At 35.9% G+C, this 19,739-nt stretch overlaps 1 non-coding gene across 1 annotated transcript; it reads right to left on the reverse strand.

Annotated features, from left to right (window-relative positions):
* Nucleotides 1–17,424: 17,424 nt before the first annotated feature.
* LOC149834461 (small nucleolar RNA R71) lies at nt 17,425–17,530 on the reverse strand. Its single transcript, XR_016432857.1, has one exon. It is a non-coding gene; the product is annotated as a small nucleolar RNA R71 (small nucleolar RNA).
* Nucleotides 17,531–19,739: the final 2,209 nt, after the last annotated feature.

Consider the following 19,739-nt stretch of genomic DNA (forward strand, 5'->3'; position numbering starts at 1 on the left):
ATGCAAGCTTAAACTTTTGGATTCTAAAATGACATCATTTAAACTTTTGTTCAAAATATTAATTAAACTATTAGATCTTAGCTTTTCAATAAGTTAAAAATCAGGTCAATACTATATGGGAGCAGAAAGTTACTACAAAATCAATTTTACTTGTTTAATGAAAATTCTGTTGTTCAGGTAGGGCCTTTTGCGTGCATTTTTTATCACTAAAACGATTGAATTTGAATAAAGATGTTAGCTTTTCAATTAATCAACCTCAATTTGACATATGAATAAATAGTTAATAATAAAATAAATTACCCTATCATAATGGATCCAAAGTATGACTCAATTTAAGTTTAGAGATTCAAAATTTCATTATCCAATCTGTAAGAAACCTCTAAAAACCCTTGGAGAGAAACAATTCAAAAGCCTAGCATTGTCTTCCTTAAGCCCAAAAACATAAAATATTTTTAAATCCTATCCTACCAAAAGTCCTATCTTAAAGTAAACTTTTTTTGATGAGTTTTATCCTTCATTAGGATAAAAACCTTTAAATTTCATATTTTTTTGGGTTCAGACATTAAAAAAAAATTCTCTTTTCCGATTCAGGACAAAAAATGATAAAACAGTTAGGCTGTCCAGAGACTAAATTGGCAAAACTCTTTTGCCGCCTGGTCCCTGTAATTGTTTTTTGAATAGCTAGTTTTTCGAAGTTTATATCTCCATGCTCAGATATCAAAATCTACGATTTTTAGTGTGTTGAAAAACTGAGTTTCCTAGCTTTATTTCAACTTTTGGGTGTTTTCCTTGAAATTATATATTTATACTCCAAAAGTTTTCAGAAAGTGTTTGTTTCTTTTTTTAGAGAGAAATTTTTGGACAATTTTTATTCCAGTAAGGGGATCTTTGCTTCACTGTTGAAATCTTGCAATTTTTTTTTCTTTCGAAAGATAGATCATTTTTCTAAATTTTATCTTATACAGGTTTTCCTTGAAAATAAGAATTTTGGGGTTTAAATCACCCAGAAAGTTTTTGTTTTCTGTTTGATAGTCTGTGAGACGACAAAACAATTTCTATTATGAGAAGTTTTTCTCTCTACTTGGGTGTTAAATTTGAACAAAAGTAGTTTCTTTTAAAAGTTGATATCCCAAGCTTTCTCTGGTCTTTTGAGAGAAAAATCTATAAAATGATTTTCTTGGTTAAAAATTCTTGAGAAAATTTTCTTATGTCATTTTGGAGCAGTAAATCTCATTGGTGTTTTGGTATTCTGAATAACATATCTTCACACACCGAAATCCAAATCTCGTGATTTTTATTTCTTTTCGGAGATAATATCCTCTTTAAGGTTGCTTCTTAGTATCTTGTCTGTTGGTTCTTTTTTTTTTAATATCGAATATAAGATTTGCATGATGTGGATGCATATATATCATGTTTAAGTTTTATCACTTTTTAGAAACATTTGCTAGAAAAAATTCACGTCACATAGAAAATAGAAAAAATATCACCTCCAGCAAGTTAGGGTTTATTGAGACATTATTTGATTCATTGTATGCTCTTAATATTTTTATATCCTCTTCTTTTAGGTTAGAGCCCCGATTTTATTTGAGTTTTTCTTTAAATTATTGTATCCTATCATTTGTATCCTTTGATCTCCTACTAATACTCTTAAACTGTGAGCTTGGGTATAACCGTGGTAGTATCATTGAAATTGGATAATTCATTCACCAGTACCTGTAAGCGGTTAACTTGGATATATTAGTGGTAGATTCGAGATGGAGCCCTGATCCATAGAACTCAAAGAAGCCTTGCAGATTCGCTGATATATCTTTGGAGAATAATTAGGGAACCTACTAATTTTGAAAATCTCTCATTATTTATTTGGGCTTATGTGAACCAATTGCTTGGAGTATAATGAATACCCGATCCAAAATTCGAAAACTCCAAATTGAATTTATCTCAGAAGAACCACCTCTATAAAATTTCATGTATATGATCCCACCCCATATGATGCCAAACATCATATTCGATGTAGATCCTGAAGAAAGGACTTACACTGATATTTCTGATGAGTTCATGCATGACCAAAAAAGGAGAAAGACCTTGATGTTTCCTAAGTTCTGCTCACGTTGGTATTTTCATCAATCATATGCAGGTCCTCATGCTGGTTACAAAATGAGTAATTCTAGCACGGATGAGCTTACCAAAAGACTAACCTACAAGACCTCGCATTTCAAAGCTCAATCCATAGAGAGAAGTGCTAGAACATTGATACCCTCACCATTCTGGTAAAAGTCTCTATGTGGGTTACAAGACAAACAAGTACTCTAGCATTATCGAGTCCATTAGAAGATGAACTCCTAAGACCTCACAATTCAAAGCTTGATTTAAAGAAAATGATGTACTAGCACAAGCAAAAAAGAAAATAGAGATGATGAAGGAGAAAATAAGAGCGATTCAAGAGAAGCTTGAGTAAGAACAAGCAAGAGCTAACAAAAAGGACAAAAGAGCTCAAGGGTCAAAATATGAAGAAACACATGCCTACAGAAGGGGTAGAAGAGCCCAAGAGTCATATTTTGATAAGGGCTACAACTAGTATAATGAGTCTTAGCTGCCTGACTAGAAGAAGAGAATTCATAAAACTAAGTTGGCTCGCCCGATCCAAACCATATGCTCAAAATCAGACAAAAACATTAAATCTCTAGACGATATGGCTTGAAACCTCAGTGCTAGAATAAAGTGCATGGATATGCACCGAAAAGAGTACTTTGTAAATGATTTCTTGCCTTAGGAGTATGATAAGAATGATGAAGATACTCCTCCTAAGTTTTTAAAGTTCAAACGATAGAAAAAATCTCTCTGCAAGAGTTTTTTTAAAAAAGAAACACTTTTTGATAGAAAACATTCCTCCATGACAGGTGAATTAATGTTTTGTACCAAGAGAAAATGGTGAGGTCCACTCCCCACCACCCATCTCACCATCACCACCACCATCTATCTCACCACCATTATTACCATCGATCTCTCCACCATCACCCACCTCTCAGGAAACTGTCCTCCCCACAATGATTTTTCACTATCCATCACCACCATCACTACCACCCACCATCACCCACCTCTCAAGAAACCGCCCTTTCCGCCATCAATCACTGCCATCACCCATATCTCGAAAAATAGTGCCGGAGAAGCTCCACCACTACCACTACCACTACCACCGCTACCTGCCATCACACACTTCTCGGAAAACCGTGTCGGAGAAGATCCACCACCACCAGTCTTCTTTCTCATTTTTTTAAGATTTTTCATTTCATTTTTCTTATGCTACCCCAACAAGTGAAAATTTTTCATTTAAAAAAAATTATCATATCAAAATTTCTCGAGAGTAAAATTTTCTTTTCCTATAAGAGTTTTTCTTACTTCCAAATCTGCCCTGAAAAACAATGAATCCTGTGAGAAAATATGGGGGCCTCCCTGCACCATTGAGCCGATCACTTTCCCAAGGATCATGAAACCAGCACGTCCTGCAGAATACTGGACCTTTCTCATATGAGGAGCAAAACAAACTGGCTCTAAAAGGAGAGCAAATCAGGTGACCAGTCAAATCACTTTAAGGAAAGTGATTTGGTATCATCACCGTCCACAACTTATATAAAGACCGTGGGGTCCTAGTGGGACGGTGAAGATATCAAATCACTTTCTTAAAGTGATTAGACAGATCACCTGATTCTGCTCTCCTCTAAAAGCATCACTCGGAAACAAGATGAGTTGCTCGTGGCTCCACTCGTGCTTGGCTCATAAAGAGCTCATCCAGGCTCATAAAATATGCTCAGCAAGCCGAGCACAAACAGTAGGTGTTCATCTCAGCTCGGCTGATGCAAACTCGTTAAGTAGTAATTAGATACAAGTATATCAAAATTATAATGTAATATAAATAGTACATGCATTTAGCATGCAAGCAATATGTTTAGAATTCAAATCCTATTGCTTTTGGCTTTGAAATAATGTAAACTTTTTTGTGAAATACAATTCTAATCTAATTGTTTTCAGTTCTGAACAATGTATTTATTTTTCGGTTCTCGGCGAGGATTCCTTGTCATAAAAAAATGTATTTCTTTTTATAAATGAGGGGCTTGAGCTCGGTTCAATATGTTAAAAAATGTGCATAGCTCCGCTTGTCTGGTAGGAGCAGCTAGTGCACGGCACCTTGTGTTGGGACGTTGCAGGTTCAAAACCCAATGGTATAGTTGTTTAACTGGTAGGGGTCAGCCTAACCCCAGCTTGCCTTTCAAAAAAAAAGTTCAGTTTGTTTTGCTTATTTACCAGCCTTGAGTAAAAGTCAGATTATATAAATATGGATAATTGTTTTCAGCTCTGAAACATTGTATTCCTTTTGCTATTAACAAGTGAGCTTGAGCTCGGCTCAATATATATGTTACAAGAATGTTCATAGTATGGGTGTAACAGGGCCATGTTAAGGTTTTATTAGACCCAAATCATGTCTAAAAGTAAGACCCAAACCCAACCCAATCTAATTCAGGCTCGGGTACAGCTAGAAATTGTGGACCCATATGGGTTAACATGTTCAGGTATACATCGGGTCGGGTCTTTAGTAGACTTGTTTTGATTTGGATCGGATTTGGGTATGTGTATGACTGATAAAAGTAGACCCATATAGGTTAACATGTTCAGGTTTCAGCTCAGGTCTTGATATGATCAGTATTCTAAACCTAATTACCTACCAATAAGAAATATGAAAATTATTGAAATCAATTATTTATTAACATGATTATATGCTAACAAAATAGAAGCTATCTATTCTAAAATGTCAAAATCTGAATATAAAAAGATTGTATTCACTCCAACTAAACGTTTTGAGTTGAAATAAGAAAACCAATGATATATCATATTCAAAATATTCAAAATGTATCAAATTCAATGAGTTCTCGAGTATTATTATGGGATTTACTTCAATATGATAATTTTCATCACAAACGGGCAATAGGAAGTATATGCAAAAATAAATTAAACTTTAGATTACGAAAATATAATGCATATTTATTCTAAGTTTATCAACATCTTTAAATGTTTAATTCAATATATAATATTTACCAATTGAAATTTTTCAGGTGAATCAGGTATGAAGTGGGTTCGGATATGGGTCGGTTCAGGTATATAGTCAGGTTGGGTCCAGTTCGGTTTTAAAATATGGAGAACCATTTGTGTCTGAGTATATAATTGGGGCGGCTCCATTCGAGTTCATGTCTTCATTTACAATACCCAAGACCCGACCTGTTTTCACTGCAAGTATATATTTTGGAGCCGACTCAAACCCATGAGCCTACCAATATCGGTTCGGGTGAGGTATAATCGGTTTGGGACATCAGGTATACCCCACCCAGTTACACCCCTAGTTAATAGCTTGAAATCCCCAAGTTCAGTTTGTTCTGCTTATTTACCAGCCTTGTGTAAAAGTCTGATTATATAAATATGGATCTCATTCAAATATACATTCAGATTTATTTCAAGTTTAATGTCAAAACCATAATCACAAATACCAGTCAATTTTTTATTATCTCCTAATTTTATCATGAGATTCTCAAAAACTAATATAATCTAAAAAAATCACAATATTATGAAAATATCATGTGTTTTGTTGATGTTTGAAAATTTGGTATATTATAGGCAGTTCATTCTTGGACCTTTATAAAATCTGACATATACTTTAGAAAAACATGATTCGAAGGACAGTTTCTACTGAACTTGATATACACATCACATCTGGAGGCGTCAGATGTGAAAAAAAATTGAAAAAATAAAAATATTATAGTTTTTCATTGGAGATTCCTTACCCACAAAGGTAGCATACGTTACCTATATGTGTGTTTAATGTTTATATATTTTGTTAGATATTTTTAGGATTTTTTCCTAAAATATATATTTTTAATTTGTCACGTTTTTTTTTGGAGAAAATCTTGATAGCAATATCTGTGACAAAGGTCAAAACCAATTCATCAGTTTCATAATGCTGGTCTACCAAATCTGATGAATTTGCAATTGGTTTGATGCCTACTTAATCATTGCTATAAGACAGTCCAAAAAAAAGAGCCCAGTTCCTCCCATTATGACAATTTGCCACTGACACAAAAAGGGATAATTTGGGACATCGCATTTTAAGATATCTCACAATTTTTTTGGGATAAACGGGTGGTTTTACATAATCAATTTGTTGGAATAGAGCAAAGATATATGCAGCAACACTATAAAATATTAACTTAACAATGGAGTAAAATATTGAAAATCTTTATTACAAAGTAAAAGCAAAAGGTGAGAGATTACACATCTCGTACAACCTCCAAGACCTCTATTTATAGCAAAAAAAAGTAAACCTATAACTGTCACTTCCTCATTAATAGCCACTACTCATGACCCATTTATAACTCATGAATTACATAACTTACTCCTTAAGTTTAAGAACCACAACACAATCGTGGATTCTAAAACGTCTCTAACGCATACCCACTAACCCATGACTTATGGTTACTCATTCACGTAACCCCCTTTTGCATCATATTCTATCACTTCCCCTTGATGCAAAACTCGATACACCTAAAGTGGATCTGAATTTCACAAACTTTGAATAGCTTAGTGCTTTTGTAAATCCGTCTGCAATTTGGTCATTTGTAGAGCAATATTTCATTGCTACAGCTCAATCGGCAACAACTTGTCTGATAAAATGATGACGCAACTCAATATGCTTGGTTCGTCCATGGAACACAGGATTCTTTGTCATGGCAATAGTTGCTTGATTGTCACAATAGAGTTCCATTACATTCGCTTGTTCTTGATGCAAGTCTGCCAAAATTCTTCTTATCCAAATAGCTTGACATACAGTTGCATTCACAACAACATACTCTGCTTCTGAAGATGAAAGTGCTACTGTTGCTTGCTTCTTTGACATCCATGACACGGCTCCTGATCCAAGATTAAAGATGAATCCACTTGTGCTTTTCCTGTCATCTACAAAACCAGCCCAATCACTGTCAGTAAAGCCAGTTAATTTGAACTCAGAAATTGATTGGTACCAAATCCCATAATTAGTGATAGCTCGAATATAACAAAGGATCCGTTTTGCTGCTCCAAGATGATGTATCGTTGGACACTGCATAAACCTTGAAATTAGGCCAACAGGAAACACGATATCTGGACGAGTCTGTGTAAGATACATTAGCCTTCCAACCAAACTTCTATACAACCGTTCATCAGCTTTCATAGTACCATCATGTACTGATAATTTCTCATTAGTATTCATGGGAGTGGAACACGGCTTGCATGACACCATGTTAAACTTCTCAAGTAAGTCTAAAGCATATTTTTCTTGAGAAATAAAAATACCATCAACACTTTGTTGAACTTGAAGTCCAAGAAAATAGTGTAACAACCCTAAATCTGACATTTCAAATTCATGCATCATGTCCTCTTTAAATTCTTCAAAAAGTATACTCGACGAGCCTGTATAAATTATGTCATCTACATAAACACAGACAATAAGAAAGTCAGTACCTGATCCTTTTACATATAAAGTGTGCTCACTCTCACTTCTGTGAAATCCTCTTTGCATTAGATATGAGTCCAATCTCTCATACCAGGCTCGTGGTGCCTGTTTAAGGCCATAAAGCGCTTTTTCCAACCAGTACACCTTCTCTTCCTTCTTTTTAACAATAAATCCTTGAGGCTGACAAACATATACCTCTTCTTCCAAGAACCCATTCAAAAATGCAGATTTTACATCAAATTGAAAAACTGACCATTTCATATGAGCTGCTAATGCCAAAATAATTCTAACAGTTTCAAAACGTGCAACAGGAGAAAAAGTTTCTGAAAAATCTACTCCAAATTCTTGAGCATACCCCTTAACGACTAACCTTGCTTTATATTTTTGCACGCTCCTATCTGCATTATATTTAACCTTGTAAACCCATTTCACACCAATAGCATTTTGACCTGTGGGTAAATCTACAAGTTCCCAAGTATCATTTTTCTGAATGGCTACCATTTCTTCTTCCATGGATTTTACCCATTCTTGTTTCTCACTAGCATCCTCGTAGCACATAGGTTCTTCAACCAACAAGGCAAAAGTACACGATTCATAAATCTCTTTTATGGATCTTACCTTTTTAGGTGGTGAGTCTATGTCCTCATTATCACCATTGTTTTGAGACATACTTGTTGAAGCTTCCAATGTCTTATGAGATGCAAGGGGAACGACCTCTATTTTTGACTTATCTGCATCTTGATTCCAAGTCCAAGAGCTTAATTCATCAAAAATAACATCACGACGAATGATTAAACTCTTAGATGTTGGATTATATAATCGATACCCCTTTGTTGTGTCACTATAACCAACAAAAATGCATTTTTCACTTTTCTTATCCATCTTGCTACGATCACTATAATCGATCAAGGAATAAGCAACACAACAAAAAATTCTCAAATTACTTACATTTGGCTTTCGCTGCCACCACGCCTCATATGGAGTCATGTTACACACAACTTTTGTTGGAGATATATTGAGTAAGTATACTGCTGTGTTCACGGCTTCAGCCCAAAATTCATTCGGGAGTTGTTTTTCAGTCAACATGCTCCTTGCCATTTCCACGACTGTACGATTTTTTCGCTCATCTACACCGTTTTGCTCTGGTGTTTTTCTTACTGTTAGCTGCCTGCGAATTCCATTTCTTTTGCAAAACTCTTCAAAATCATTAGACAGAAACTCTCCCCCTCTATCTGTACGTAGACACTTTATGACATGCTCACTATCCTTTTCTGCAAAAGCCTTGAACTCTTGAAATTTTTTAAATGCTTCTAATTTTTTAGAGAGAAAAAACACCCAACTCATGCGAGTAAAGTCATCAGTAAGCAATAGAAAGTATCTACTATTATTTAAGGATGGAGTGTTCATGGGACCACAAAGATCTGCATGAACTAACTCAAGAGGCTTTCTGGCTCTCCACGCCTTTTCGATGGGAAATGATAAACGATGTTGCTTCCCATATACGCATCCTTCACAAATTCCATCATTACACGTTATACTAGGCAATCCCAAAACCATGTTTTTGGTTCTTAGTATTTTCAGCCCATTATAATGTAAATGGCCATATCGTAAATGCCAAAGATGTGATGGCTCATCCTCTTTACCAATTAAAGCAACATCATTCACGTGTGTAAATTCAAGAGGGAACATTCTATTAGGTGCCATGTTGACTCTTATAAGAGGTTCACTGTCCATTTTCCTTTTTCTTATTTCACATATTCTATCATAAAAGTTAAGTACATACCCATTCTCAATTAATTGTCCAACACTCAATAAATTGTATGATAAACTAGGTATACAATAAACATCATGAATCATTCTTTTATTACCTGATTTAACATCAACTTCAATAGTTCCTTTGCCTTCACTTTGTACCTCTTTGTTGTTTCCAAGACGAACATTCATTCTCATGGACTCATCAATATTGTGAAAAAGTCTTTTTTCACATGTCATGTGGTTACTACACCCACTATCTAGAAACCACATATTATTAACCTTGGTTTCAAATTGTGCAAGAAAAAAATTACCTTGTTCTTGTTCTTCAGCAACATTAACCTGCTTTTTTGATTTCTCCCAACACCTTGCTTCCACGTGCCCATACTTCTTGCAATAATGACATTGTTTGTCTTTATAATTCGGCCTTTGATTGCTTCCATTGTGCCGACCCATTTCAAATCTTCCACGACCACGACCACGACCACGATATCCTCCTCTACCTCTTCCTGGATATTTATTCTCTAAGGTACCTTCGTCACTCGTTTGCTTGTTGGAAATATCTACCTTGGCCTGAAATGCATGTTCAATGCTTTTTTCAGTTGACTTGTTCAATCTAGCCTCATGTGCCAAAAGAGAACCCATTAATTCGTTAATAGAATAATTATTCATGTCCTTAGATTCCTCTATAGATGTGACGACATGATCAAACTTTGGTGGCATGCTTCGTAGGATTTTTTCTACTACTTTTTTATCATCAATTATTTCTCCAAATGTTCTCATTTGATTTACACTAGTAGATATTCTAGAAAAGAAATCTTGCACGGGCTCATTTTCTTTCATTAGCAGGGTCTCAAAATCTCTACGAAGTGTTTGGAGTTTTACAATAGTTACCTTACTATCTCCATGATAGGCTTCCTTCAAAATAGTCCATGCTTCATTTGACTTAGTGGCTGCCACAATTCGAGGAAAAATACTTTCAGTCACGGCTTGCTGCAAAATGAGAAGAGCTTTGGCATCTCTCTTACGCAACTCCTTTACTTCATTTGCTGCCTTTTCTGTTGCTTTTGAGCTTTGTGTCTCTATAAAACTATTTTAAACTAGATCCCAAAGATCTTGAGAAATGAAAAACGTCTTCATCTTAATACTCCAAAATTCATAATTTTCTCCATTAAAAATGGGTACCAAGGCATGTGAGAGATTTATAGAGTTCAGATTTGTACCGTTAGACATTGTAAATTACACCACGTAATTACCAACCAACTTGAAGATCCGGCTTCGGCAATGATCTTCGCAATGCTCAAACACACCCAGCTTAATCGAACCTGGGGCTCTGATACCAAACTTGTTGGAATAAAGCAAAGATATATGCAGCAACACTATAAAATATTAACTTAACAATGGAGTAAAATATTGAAAATCTTTAACACAAAGTAAAAGCAAAAGGTGAGAGATTACACATCTCGTACAACCTCCAAGACCTCTATTTATAGCCAAAAAAAGTAAACCTATAACTGTCACTTTCTCATTAATAGCCACTACTCATGACCCATTTCTAACTCATGAATTACATAACTTACTCCTTAAGTTTAAGAACCACAACACAATCGTGGATTCTAAAATGTCTCTAACGCATACCCACTAACCCATGACTTATGGTTACCCATTCACGTAACCCTCTTTTGCATCATATTCTATCACAATTTAGGGATGGGAAGAAGGGCAGGTCCATGTGATTCTCTCTGTTAGATTTGGGGAAGTTTTGTCAACCTCTGATGGAACATATCAGTTTTTAACAAGAAAGAACATGTTCCCCACTGGCTTAGAGATTTACAGCTCCAAACCAACCTCTTGCCCATTTGGCAAAACTCTCTCTCTCTCTCTCTCTCTCTCTCTCTATATATATATATATATATATATATATATATATATATATATATATATATATATATATAAACATTTGCTTATGTCGACATTACCTACAAATAAGTTTTTATTTTTATTTTTCATGAAACCAACCTTACAGGTGTGATCTACATGTTTAGGTTAGTGGAGATCGGCTCTTAGATTGTCCAATTATAACGTGTAGTCAAGATTTTATGAGCCTTGAAAAATACAATGTGTGATATTTTCTTGACTCATAAAATTGTATTTTTTCATAGACAACGCATGATAAAAAATTTAGTTCCTAGCATGTGGACCATGCTGAATCCATCTATGAGGTCGGATTGGTCAATATGACCCATACATATGATTTCCAGTTCATTTGGATGGTTAGGTAGATATTAGCAAATGTTAACCCTATATATATAGGATTAAGATTTGCTATGGCAGTTTTTATGTGCAAATGACCTAGTAAATGGGTGGAACCTCCTTGTTAGGGTTTTTTCACACATCTAACACTATAGATGGAACCGGCCTTTGGATTTTTGGAATCCAACCAATATACAAGTTTTTCTGACGATCAAAAAATCAAAGGCTATGAAGACATCATTTTTTTTTCAACTCATAAAACATGTTTTTTTGCCAAAAAAAACATGATCCAAGAGTCGATTCCTACTAAATTGAGCATGTTGAACACATCTATTAGGTTAGATTGTATCAAAACTCACATCATGAGCACCTACTCCCACATACTTGAAATCATGTTTGTTATAAGTTGTGACTTAAGGATACACTTCAACTGTGATGTTTATTTGTTCTTTTCTTCTGGCTTCATAATATCTTAGAAGTTAATGAAAACTTTCTCGGTGTCTCATGTTTTGGTCTTTAAAACTCATTATACTTGGATACAATTCAACAATTATAGCATCCATTTGATAGTGTTAATTGGTTCTTTTTTTTGTGCAATAGATTTTTAATATATTTAACCATTCTATCCTTTTGAAGTTGCAACCTTTGGGAAGGAAACTGATGCAGTGAGTTTTCGCTGCATCATATATTTTGCAAAATCGGATCAGCTGGTTGTCATTGTGGATCAAATCGGACCTTTGAGTGTCTCAAGACCAGCGGCAATTATTTAAAATTTTGAAATAAAGTAAAATTCTGAGTAATTATTTTTTTAAAATGAAGTGACATTTTGTATTTGCTTAGATTAGGATTATTTAAGTATTTTAATTGAATATTTATTTTGATTAGGGTCAGCTATTTACTATGTTAGTTGTTATTTAATGCAATTAGTTGTGTAGGTCTTGGGTAGAGTCAAAGTAGACGTTGGAAGTTTCTTGAAATAGGTTTAAAAGCACCTGGTTGAGAAGGTTTTAGTTAGGGTAGACGTTCGGTAGATAGGGGAGACTCAAGGTGGGCTTCAAATAAATTGTGTCTTATGTGTCAAAGAGCCAAGGTTGGGTTAGATAGGGTTTTAAGAGGGTCACATTTTTTTCTCTTCAATTATATTTTAACCAACCCATGTAACCTTATAAGGTGGAGTGAGTTTTTAATGAAATTGTAATTTTTGGAATTCTCTTCTTTGGTGCGTGCTTTATGTGTGAGAGACGTCTAGAGAGAGTGTGAGTTAGGCTTAAGCGCATGACAGTTTGTCCTGGGGGAAGGTTATATGCCCCCCCCCCCCAACACGCACTGTAGCTACAGTGTGTGTTCCGGGGTTGCGACTGAGCTCTGCGTGGCGCTCAGTCGGGTGCACGGGCATGTCGTACATTTTCATACATCCCGCAGGCGAGTGTACAACATGCTGAGCGCCACGCTGCGCTCAGTCGGGACCCGAAACACGCACCGGGGAGAACACGCAACACCCTCTCGTTTGTCCTCGCCATCGTGTGCTACAAGTAAAGCGTCATACGACCAGCTCACGAAGCAGGTTATATGTCCCCCCCCCCCCCCCGAACAGGGCCGGTAGCTCCATCTCATGTTCGGGGGTTCCCAAAGAACGCCACGTATAAGATGCAAACCGGTTGGAATCCCCATGTGTGTCCGCATCACATTGCATCGTAATTTGGTGCCATCACAAAGACTTAAGTACCCTTTACCTCCATTCTCTTCATCTTCCAGGAACTGACATAAATGCCCTCCAGCTAGAAAACTGAGTCGGCGGTTCATGAAAAGTACAAAAATACCCTCCATCGTTATCGCGCTAAAATTATCAGCAAGATTTGCGTATGTAGCAAGTTGTATGGTGTAGGATTTAAATAGTTTAAAACAATCCATTCTCGCCCTAAGCAGAAAACTCTACCAGAGCATACTTTGCCTTCATCTGTTTCCTTCTTCTGTTGCCGCCGGAGCATCCTTTCCTTTGTTCTGCTACCGCCACAACATTTGTTTCCATCTGTTGCGTATATGTTCTTACTGTTTCTTACTCTACAGTTGGAATATCCAAAATCCTATCATTTCGGTGAGTTTCATGTAAGGTTTCGTTATTCAATTTGAAGGTTGCTTCTTATACAACGATGTGTACTTATGAACCCAAATATTGCGATGATTTGTAATCATGATGATCGTTTAATGTGTTGTGCAGGTTAGAAATGTTTGTGGCTCATCAGAGAAGAGATACCCTGTCGTTCTATGGGTTGTGTATTAGAGAAGTGATCCGCTAGTCTCATCTATCTAAGGTTTTTGAGAGGTACCAAAATATACTTAAGATTGAGAACGATGAAATTGTATTATGCAGAGGATTATCCATCAGATATTGAGGCTGCAGACCAAAGGAAGAATGCTGAAGAACTAAAGATGTAGAAAAATGATGATAAAGAGAAGGCAAAGCAAAAAAATAAGGAGGAGAATATAAAGAAAAGGCGTAGGAAGAATGCAGAGCAGAGGGAAAGGCAAGAAAAGAATGAGGAGGAGAGTGAAAGGGAATTTAACAATCTAATGAAGGATGCTATGACGAAAACAGATAAGATGTACGCGGAGCTTAAAGCAATGCGATACAGGGTAAAGCTACTGAAGGAGGCGGAGGAGAGGCGAAGGCAAATGAATAAGGAGAAGGAAGAGAAGGAACAGAATAAGACTGAGGATGAGGAAAAAAAGGAAAGGCGAAGGAGGGAGAAGGAGTTTGAGGAAGGGAATGAAATGCAAAGGAAGGAGAAGGAGGATGAGGAAAAGAAGGAAAGGCAACAGAAGGACAAGGAGGAGGAGGAACAAAAGGAAAGAGAAAAAAAGAAGCAAGAGGAGGAAGTGGAGGAAAGAAGGAAATAAGATGAGGAAGAGAAAGTGATCATGCATATAATTCAGGGTTTATTAACATTTAAATATGCACGATTTTATAAAATAATGTTTCAAAAACCCAATTTTATGTTAGTTTTTGAGTAAATGTGCTAAAATGATTTAAAAATAGAAAATGCATGAAAAATAGTTTTATTTTACATTTTTATACATATTTTAGTTTTTGTTATATTCATAGTAGTTTAGTTTTAGTTTTCAATTAAAAATAAAATAAAAAAATAGAGAAAATAGTTTTTAAAATCATTTTAAATGTTTGTTTTTTTAGAAAAGAAGAAAAAATTAGTAGAATAATTTTTATTTTCCTTATAAATGAAATAAAGTTTTGTTTATAACTTTTTGAATTTTTTTTTTCTAATAAACCAGTTTACACGGTTTGGTTTTTGAATTTTAAAAACTAAAAAAAAAAAAATAATAGCAAACCGGCTGGAACCGGTTTGCGTTTTTTTTAAAACTGAAAAAATCGGTTTCAAACCGGTTCCAGCCGGTTTGGGGTTTTAAAACCCACGAAGGAAAAAAATTCATTTGCCTCCCCCATACGGCTGAAGCCCTCTTGTTTTCCCCTCTTTCCCTCTCTTTCCCTCTTTTCTCACCCTCCTCCACCAACACCAGCCACTCCTTTTCCCTACCTTCCCCTTCTCCCTCTTTCTCTGTCTACATTCCAGCCGACAGCAGTGGTGGAGCTTCAGTTCGGTGACAGCGGTGGTGGAGGAGGCCGCCACCTCTTCCTCGATTTCTTCCAGTTCACGATGAGTTTTCTTCATTATCTTCTTCTTCCTCTTCTTCTTCTTTGTTCGCTGATTTCTTTTAATCTCGTTCTTCATCATCTTCTTCTCCTTCAGATCTCCTTCTTCTTCTTCTTCTTCTTCTTCTTTATTTCTTCTTCATTCGAATCTTCATCTTCTGCAGCTTCTTCTTCTTCTACTTCTTCAGATCTTCTTCTTCTTCCAATTTCTGCAGTTTCTTTTTCTTCTTCCTCCGATTTTTCTTCATCTGATCCTCTTCTTCTTCTTCTACTTCTTCCTCCTCTTCATCGTACTCCAATTCTTCATCTTCTTCTTCTTCTTTGTTTTTTTTCTGTTTTCTTTTTCAATCGATTATCTGTGTGTTTCTGTTTTGTTTCAAAAAAAAGAAAAAAAAATGGTAGTTGTTTCAAATTTGTCTTCATCATCCAATCTGCTGTTTCTTTTATTTGGATTTCTTTAATGCATTAGATTTAATTGTGTGTTAACATTTACGTTTCATTAGTTTAGTTCATTAAGTAATTGTTAAATCATGTCTTTGTTCATTGCATTAAGTAACTTTCTGTGTTCAGTTTTTTTTAAATTTCCTGCTACCGATTATTCATGATGTGTTACATTTTTCATTGTAATTTCCTATTTTTTTTTATTGCATCTTTTATTTTCTTTTTAGTGTAATCAATCATTTTCTGTATTTCCTGTTTTGCTTAGTATTCTTTGTTTTTCTTTTTACTTACGAATTTCTTGTTTCAAGTGTTCTTCATTTTCTGTATTTCCTGTTTGATTTGTTTGTTACAACATTGCAGTTTATCTTCATAATTTTCATTCATTAGTTGTTTGCATCATGTTTTCATTATCACATTAAATTTCTGTTTTGCATCATGATAAATCTTTCATTTTATTGTTTTAGTTTTAATATAGATTTCATTTTACTGTTTTAGCTTTTGCACTGCATTGCATCTAGGTTCTTGAGTTGATTACACATAGTATAGTTGCTGTATAACGTTTCATCATATCTTAGATCTTTGGTCAGTTCTAGATTTACATTGTTCATAATACACTTTTTAGTATCTTGTACTGCTTGTGTTCATCTGAATTGTGCAGGATAGCACAGGACTGGAGTGGAAGCGATTAAGTGACACGAAGTACGAAGAATAAAGCTTCGTTTTACTTTTTAGTTTAGAATTAGAAATTTGAAATTGGGTTTGTAAATATTGCACTTTACGCCCTCTGCGAAGGGTATTCATTTGTTGTAATAGCTAGTTGTTTTTACTTTTCTGAACATTTTACATTTCAATAATTCGGCAATAAAGAATAGTTTAGACTTGTTTGTTTGAATACAACATATTCCCGTTCTCTGAGTTCGACCCAGTCTCATCCACTAGTGAGAACCGGTTTTTATTATTTGATGTCTGGTTTTCACATGTTTTTCATTTAAAAATCTTTTCAAAATTACAACGATTTAAAAGAAGACATCAAATTTTTGGCGCCGTTGCCGAGGAACGGCGTAATATTAGTATTCACTTTATTGCCTAGTGTTTGTGTGTGCATTTAGGTTTAGAACCACGTATGTGCATATCTTAGAGACGAGCTTACTTTTCTGCACAACCCACCTATTAGGATTCCCTTAGAGGTGACTGTGTACGATTGGTACCGTACACATAGATTTTATATTTCTTATGCATAATCTCTTTTATGTGTAACTGCGTGGTGTTTGTTTAGTTTTGTGTTGTTTTTAGTTCACTCGCTTTGTGGTTTGCGTGGTTTGGCCGCTTAGTGCGTTAGTTAGGTAGAAAACCAAAGTTAGGACGTGTGCTACACCGGTCTACTCCAAGGTGTACGCAATGGCTGACGATCATCATTTGATCTGTCCTTTGAGGGAGTACTTCATGCCAAATACGTATACTCCCACCTCCTGCATCACAAGACCTGATGTAGGAGCGAGCCATTTTGAGATTAAGGCCAGTGTGATTCAAATGTTACCTTCGTTTTATGGCCTTAGCAATGAAGACCCATATCGTCATCTCGACGAATTCCTTGAGATTTGCTCGACTGTGCGAATCAATAATTTTGGAGACGACGCTATGAGGTTAACTTTGTTTCTGTTCTCTCTCAAGGATAAAGCCAAGCACTGGTTAAAATCTCTTGAGACGGTTCGTATTACTACTTGGGAAGGAATGCAAAAAGAATTTTTAAAAAAATATTTCCCAATTAGTAAAACAAATCAGTTTCGTAAAGCTATAACTAGTTTTTCTCAAATTGAGGGAGAACAATTTCACGAGTCTTGGGAGAGATTGAAAGATCTTCTCCGCAAGTGTCCCCATCACGAGGTGCCTCGTTGGCAGTTGGTGCAGTATTTTTATGACGGGCTTACTGAAAAGCATCGTCAAATGGTTGATTCGTCTTGTGGGGGCACTTTTATGCTCAAGAGTGAAGATGAGGCGTGGTCTCTATTTGAGACCTTGAGTGAAAACACGATGCATCATAATTTGTCTTCACGGCTTGATAGGACTACATCTCTGCCTAGTGGTCCTAGGAAGGTTGGGATTTCCGAAGTTGGGTCCGAATTAGAATTGCGTACCAAGGTTGACCAATTGACTAGGAAGTTAGATCAATTCCTAGCCAATTCTTCGAGAAATCCAATAGAAAGAGTGTGCGAGATATGTGCTAGCCCTGCACACTGTGTTGCGGATTGTCCGGCAGCGCCATTATATCCTGAATTCGTTCAGGAGCAGGTGAATGCTGCCCAAGGTTTTGCTAGACCCATGCCTGATTCGTTTACATCATCATATAACCCAGGTTGGCGAAACCAGTCTATTTCCCCATCCCATCAGCCTTCCCAGACACAGTATAGACCCAGTAACCCTTCACAAGGTTACTCGAATCCTATATTTCCACAGGTTCATTCCTAGTATTGTCTACCTTTTCCTCAGGAGCCCATTCCAAGTTCATCATTTCAAGAGAAGATGTTAGAAGCCTTTTCTGATATCAAGGCTACTCTTTGTTCCCATACGCAGTCAATAGCCAAGCTAGAGACTCAAATGGGGCAGTTAGCTCAGACATTGAGTAGGCAAAATCAGGGGAACCTTCATAGTCAGTCTGTTGTCTCAAAGGGAGAGGATTCAATGTCATTTGACTTGCAACCCACTGATTCACATCATGAGCAAGTCAAATCTATTACATCCCTTCAGTATGGGAAGGCGTGTCACTCCACTCAGGAATCGACTCATGAGCCCCATATCACTTCTACTGACGAGTCGATTTCCATATTACCTCAGCAGGAAGGGCTTTACTCACAACATACATTTTCATCATATAAAGCCCCATTTCCTCAGCCTTTAGGATCACCAATCGTTTTGAGTAAGCAAGAGGTGCAGATGCAGAAGGTGCTTGACCAAGTCAAGCTAGATCATATTCACCACTTGTCTGAAGTAGCATTCATTGATACTTGGTCGGTCCTAGACTCTCATTTCCTGACCAGTCTCTCACATGAGACTAATCTCAGTTCTTCATGTCAAGAGAGTCATGATACTACATTTGAAGGTAGAAGGGATGAAAACACAGTGCGTAGTGTCACAGATGACACTCTTTTCTTCATAGAGCCCGGTTGAGTCTGACTTCATGTCCATTGATCTCATGGACGATGAAGGTTTTTCCAGGGATCCGTCTGGCTGGGGACGTGAAACTTAGTGCTTTATGGGAGGCAACCCATATCTTGTATATTATTAGATTTGCTGAGAATTTATAGATTTTATTTTGTTTGTACTTTTTCATGTTCTTTTTGTTTCATTCATGAGTTTTGTGTTTTGTCATATATACATTGCATTTATTACATTCATAGAACGTGTATTTTAAATTCATCTCAAGTCATTCTACTCTTTTCCCTCAATTATTTCCTCTCATGTGTATTCACTTAGTTTCATATAAGCATGGGGGAGTGCCACTGGGATAGTGTCATTCAAGCATGGGGGAGGGTGTAGTTTGCACACCTTGATATTTCTGTTTACGTTCTTGCACATGTTTACACATCTCTCATGAAAAGTAGATTTTTAAAGAAAGAGTTTGAACTTATATGAATGTTATTTCAAATCTGATGTTTTTAGAGGATTTTTAAGCCCCACGAAAATTTTTTCTGACATAGATTTAAAAATTATGGTTGTTTATGCGGATTTCAAAGAAATGATGATAGATACATGTTAGAATTTATTTTGAATCATAAATATGAATATGCACAGTTCTATTTTTGAAAAACTAAGCAAATGAACAAAAGCGTAAAAATGAGCTCAAAAGAAAAAAAAATATATAGCATGTGTTAGGTTGTTTGGATAATTCCACAATCCTTAGTATATGGAACTTAGATGTAAGTTGAAACTTTTAATTCCATTTCGAAAAGGAGAGTGGAAAACTTCGTGATCCTAAGTAACTGAGAACAGATACAAGTTGAAATGTTTGACTCTCATGTTATAAGGGTGAATGAAGGAAGTCACTTTTATGTCTTAGTTGATATCTTGTGATATGTATTAAAAAAGTATAGAAGATAT

This window comes from Nuphar pumila, chromosome 6 (genome assembly GCF_984573655.1).
Source record: "Nuphar pumila chromosome 6, dmNupPumi1.hap1.1, whole genome shotgun sequence".
NCBI lineage: Eukaryota > Viridiplantae > Streptophyta > Magnoliopsida > Nymphaeales > Nymphaeaceae > Nuphar > Nuphar pumila.